This window comes from Triticum aestivum, chromosome 1B, assembly GCF_018294505.1.
Source record: "Triticum aestivum cultivar Chinese Spring chromosome 1B, IWGSC CS RefSeq v2.1, whole genome shotgun sequence".
Taxonomy (NCBI): Eukaryota; Viridiplantae; Streptophyta; class Magnoliopsida; order Poales; family Poaceae; genus Triticum; species Triticum aestivum.
In genome coordinates, this window is record NC_057795.1 from 141,035,414 (window position 1) to 141,041,745 (window position 6,332).

A 6,332-nucleotide genomic window follows, 5' to 3' on the forward strand; every position below is an offset into this window, starting at 1 on the left:
TTGCCCCAGCCTCTGCATCGGAACGATGCATACGGCCATTATTATTAATAAGCAAAAGGTCCAACACAAGTCTTCCAGTCTCGATCAAAGAACATAAAAAGGCTCATCCAGAGGTAAACAGTAAAAGAAAAGCCACAACCGGCTGGTAAAGATAGATAGGAACACTAAAGCCTATCTTATTACATGACCTGTTGGGGAACGTAGTAATTTCAAAAAAATTTCTACGCACACGCAAGATCATGATGATGCATAGCAACGAGAGGGAAGAGTGTTGTCCACGTACCCTCGTAGACCGAAAGCAGAAGCATTAGCACAACACGGTTGATGTAGTTGTTGGGGAACGTAGTAATTTCAAAAATTTCCTATGCACATGCAAGATCATGATGATGCATAGCAACGAGAGGGGAGAGTGTGTCCACGTACCCTCGTAGACCGAAAGCGGAAGCGTTAGCACAACGCGGTTGATGTAGTCGTACGTCTTCACGATCCGACCGATCAAGTACCGAACGCACGGCACCTCCGAGTTCTGCACACGTTCAACTCGATGACGTCCCTCGAACTCCGATCCAGCCGAGCTTTGAGGGAGAGTTCCGTCAGCACGACGGCGTGGTGACGATGATGATGTTCTACCGACGCAGGGCTTCACCTAAGCACCGCTACGATATGATCGATGTGGATTATGGTGGAGGGGGGCACCGCACACGGCTAAGAGATCCAAAGGATCAATTGTTGTGTCTCCAAGGGGTACGCCCCTCCCCGTATATAAAGGAGTGGAGGAGGGGGAGGGCCGACCCTCTCTATGGCGCCCTAGGAGGAGTCCAAGTAGTAGGAGTAGGAGTCAAGGAAAGGGGAGAGAGAAGAGAAGGAAGGAGGGGGCGCAGCCCCGCCCCCTAGTCCAATTCGGACTAGGCCTTGGGGGGCGCCCAACCTCTCCTCTCTCTTTCCCCTAAAGCCCAATAAGGTCCATATACTCCCCGGCGAATTCCCGTAACTCTCCGGTACTCCGAAAAATACCCGAATCACTCGGAACCTTTTCGATACCCGAATATAGTCGTCCAATATATCGATCTTTACGTCTCGACCATTTCAAGATTCCTCGTCATGTCCCCGATCTCATCCGCGACTCCGAACTACCTTCAGTACATCAAAACACATAAACTCATAACATAACCGCCATCGAACTTTAAGCGTGCGGACCCTACGGGTTCGAGAACAATGTAGACATGACCGAGACACGTCTCCGGTCAATAACCAATAGCGGAACGTGGATGATCATATTGGCTCCCACATATTCTACGAAGATCTTTATCGGTCAAACCGCATAACAACATACGTTGTTCCCTTTGTCATCGGTATGTTACTTGCCCGAGATTCGATCGTCGGTATCTCAATACCTAGTTCAATCTCGTTACCGGCAAGTCTCTTTACTCGTTCCGTAATACATCATCCCGCAACTAACTCATTAGTTACAATGCTCGCAAGGCTTATAGTGATGTGCATTAGTGAGTGGGCCTAGAGATACCTCTCCGACAATCGGAGTGACAAATCCTAATCTCGAAATACGCCAACCCAACAAGTACCTTTGGAGACACCTGTAGAGCACCTTTATAATCACCCAGTTATGTTGTGACGTTTGGTAGCACACAAAGTGTTCCTCCGGTAAACGGGAGTTGCATAATCTCATAGTCGTAGGAACGTGTATAAGTCATGACGAAAGCTATAGCAGAATACTAAACGATCGTGTGCTAAGCTAACGGTGGGTAAAGTCAATCACATCATTCTCCTAATGATGTGATCCCGTTAATCAAATGACAACTTATGTCTATGGCTAGGAAACATAACCATCTTTGATCAACGAGCTAGTCAAGTAGAGGCATACTAGTGACACTATGTTTGTCTATGTATTCACACATGTATTATGTTTCCGGTTAATACAATTCTAGCATGAATAATAAACATTTATCATGAGAATAAGGAAATAAATAATAACTTTATTATTGCCTCTAGAGCATATTTCCTTCAGTCTCCCACTTGCACTAGAGTCAATAATCTAGTTCACATCGCCATGCGATTTAACACCAATAGTTCACATCACCATGTGATTAACACCCATAGTTCACATCGTCATGTGACCAACACCCAAAAGGGTTTAGCAGAGTCAATAATCTAGTTCACATCGCCATGTGATTAACTCCGAAAGGGTACTAAGGTGTGATCATGTTTTGCTTGTGAGAGAAATTTAGTCAACGGGTCTGCCAAATTTAGATCCGTATGTATTATGTAAATTTCTATGTCAACAATGCTCTGCACAGAGCTACTCTAGCTAATTGCTCCCACTTTCAATATGTATCTAGATCGAGACTTAGAGTCATCCAGATCTGTGTCAAAGCTTGCATCGATGTAACTCTTTACGACGAACCTTTTGTCACCTCCATAATTGAGAAACATATCCTTATTCCACTAAGGATAATTTTGACCGCTGTTCAGTGATCTACTCCTAGATCACTATTGTACTCCCTCGCTAAACTCATTGGAGGGTATACAATAGATCTGGTACACAACATGACATACTTTATAGAACCTATGGCTGAGGCATAGGGAATGACTTTCATTCTCTTTCTATCGTCTGCCGTGGTCGGGCTTTGAGTCTTACTCAATTTCACACCTTGCAACACAGGCAAGAACTCTTTCTTTGACTGTTCCATTTTGAACTACTTCAAAATCTTGTCAAGGTACATATTCATTGAAAAAACTTATCAAGAGTCTTGATCTATCTCTATAGATCTTGATGCTCAATATGTAAGCAGCTTCACCGAGGTCCTTCTTTGAAAAACTCCTTTCAACTACTCCTTTATGCTTTGCAGAATAATTCTACATTATTTTGGATCAACAATATGTCATTCACATATACTTATCAGAAATGTTGTAGTGCTCCCACTCACTTTCTTGTAAATACAGGCTTCACCGCAAGTCTGTATAGAACTATATGCTTTGATCAATTTATCAAAGTGTATATTCCAACTCCGAGATGCTTGAACCAGTCCATAGATGGATCGCTGGAGCTTGCATATTTTGTTAGCACCTTTAGGATTGAAAAAACCTTCTGGTTGCATCATATACAACTCTTCTTTAATAAATCCATTAAGGAATACAATTTTGTTTATCCATTTGCCAGATTTCTTAAAATGCGGCAGTTGCTAACATGATTCGCACAGACTTAAGCATAGATACGAGTGAGTAACTCTCATCGTAGTCAACACCTTGAACTTGTCGAAAACCTTTTGCGACGATTCTAGCTTTGTAGATAGTAACACTACTATCAGCATCTATCTTCCTCTTGAAGATCCATTTAATTTCAATGGCTCGCTGATCATTTGGCAAGTCAATCAAAGTCCATACTTTGTTCTCATACATGGATCCTATCTCAGATTTCATGGCCTCAAGCCTTTTTGCGGAATCTGGGCTCATCATCGTTTCCTCATAGTTCGTAGGTTCGTCATGGTCAAGTAACATGACCTCCAGAACAATATTACCATGCCACTCTAGTGCGGATTTCATTCTGGTTGACCTACGAGGTTCGGTAGTAACTTGATCTGAAGTTACATGATCATCATCATTAGCTTCCTCTCTAATTGGTGTAGGAATCACAGGAACAGATTTTTGTGATGAACTACTTTCCAATAAGGGAGCAGGTATAGTTACCTCATCAAGTTCTACTTTCCTCCCACTCTCACTTCTTTCGAGAGAAACTCCTTCTCTAGAAAGGATCCATTCTTAGCAACCAATGTCTTGCCTTTCGGATCTGTGATAGAAGGTGTACCCAGCTATCTCCTTTGGGTATCCTATGAAGACACATTTCTCCGATTTGGGTTTGAGCTTATCAGGATGAAACTTTTTCACATAAGCATCATAGCCCCAAACTTTAATAAACGACAACTTTGGTTTCTTGCCAAACCACAGTTCATAAGGCGTCGTCTCAACGGATTTTGATGGTGCCCTATTTAACGTGAATGCAGCTGTCTCTAATGCATAACCCCAAAACGATAGTGGTAGATTGGTAAGAGACATCATAGATCGCACCATATCTAATAAAGTACGGTTACGATGTTCGGACATACCATTACACTGTGGTGTTCCAGGTGGCGTGAGTAGTGAAACTATTTCACGTTGTTTTAACTGAAGACCAAACTCGTAACTCAAATATTTACCTCTGCGAACATATCGTAGAAACTTTCATATTCTTGTTACGATGATTTTCTACTTCACTCTGAAATTCTTTTGAACTTTTCAAATGTTTCAGACTCATGTTTTATCAAGTAGATATATCCATATCTGCTTAAATCATCTATGAAGGTCAGAAAATAATGATACTTGCCGCGAGCCTTAACACTCATCGGACTGCATACATCAGTATGTATTATTTCCAATAAGTCAGTTGCTCGCTCCATTGTTCCGGAGAACGATGTCTTAGTCATCTTGCCCATGAGGCATGGTTCGCAAGCATCAAGTGATTCATAATCAAGTAATTCCAAAATCCCATCAGCATGGACTTTCTTCATGCGCTTTACACCAATATGACCTAAACGGCAGTGCCACAAATGAGTTGCACTATCATTATTAACTTTGCATCTTTTGGCTTCAATATTGTGAATATGTGTATCACTACAATCGAGATCCAACAAACCATTTTCGTTGGGTGTATGACCATAGAAGGTTTTATTCATGTAAACAGAACAACAATTATTCTCCAATTTAAATGAATAACCGTATTGCAATAAACATGATCAAATCATATTCATGCTTAACACAAACACCAAATAACACTTATTTAGGTTCAACACTAATCTCGAAAGTATAGGGAGTGTGCGATGATGATCATATCAATCTTGGAACTACTTCCAACACACATCGTCACCTTGCCCTTAACTAGTTTCTGTTCATTCTGCAACTCCCATTTTGAGTTACTACTCTTAGTAACTGAACTAGTATCAAATACTGAGGGGTTTGCTATAAACACTAGTAAAGTACACATCAATAACATATATATCAAATATACCCATGTTTACTTTGCCATCCTTCTTATCCGCCAATTACTTGGGGTAGTTCCGCTTCCAGTGACCAGTCCCTTTGCAGTAGAAGCACTTAGTCTCAGGCTTAGGTACAGACTTGGGATTCTTCACTCGAGCAGCAACTTGCTTGCCGTTCTTCTTGAAGTTCCCCTTCTTCCCTTTGCCCCTTTTCTTGAAACTAGTGGTCTTGTCAACCATCAACACTTGATGTTTTTCTTGATTTCTACCTTCATCGATTTCAGCATCACGAAGAGCTTGGGAATCGTTTTTGTTATCCCTTGCATATTATAGTTCATCACGAAGTTCTACTAACTTGGTGATGGTGACTAGAGAATTCTGTCAATCACTATCTTATCTGGAAGATTAACTCCCACTTGATTCAAGCGATTGTAGTACCGAGACAATCTGAGCACATGCTCACTGCTTGAGCTATTCTCCTCCATCTTTTAGCTATAGAACTTGTTGGAGACTTCATATCTCTCAACTCGGCTATTTGCTTGAAATATAAACTTTAACTCCTGGAACATCTCATATGTTCCATGACGTTCTAAACGTCTTTGAAGTCCCGATTCTAAGCCCTTAAGCATGGTGCACTAAACTATCAAGTAGTCATCATATTGAGCTAGCCAAACGTTCATAACGTCTACATCTGCTCCTGCAATCGGTTTGTCACCTAGCGGTGCATCAAGGACATAATTCTTCTGTGCAGCACTGAGGATAAACCTCAGATCACGGACCAAGTCCGCATCATTGCTACTAACATCTTTCAACATAGTTTTTCTCTAGGAACATATCAAAATAAATAGGGGAGCTAAACGCGAGCTATTGATCTACAACATAGATATGCTAATATTACCAGGACTAAGTTCATGATAAATTTAAGTTCAATTAATCATATTACTTAAGAACACCCACTTAGATAGACATCCCTCTAATCCACTAAGTGATCACGTGACCCAAATCAACTAAACCATGTCCGATCATCACGTGAGATGGAGTAGTCTCAATGGTGAACATCACTATGTTGATCATATCTACTATATGAATCACACTCGACCTTTCGGTCTCCGTGTTCCGACGCCATATCTGTTATATGCTAGGCTCGTCAAGTTTAACCTGAGTATTCCGCGTGTGCAACTGTTTTGCACCCATTGTATTTGAACGTAGAGCCTATCACACCCGATCATCACGTGGTGTCTCAGCACAAAGAACTTTCGCAACGGTGCATACTCAGGGAGAACACTTATACTTTGATAATTTAGT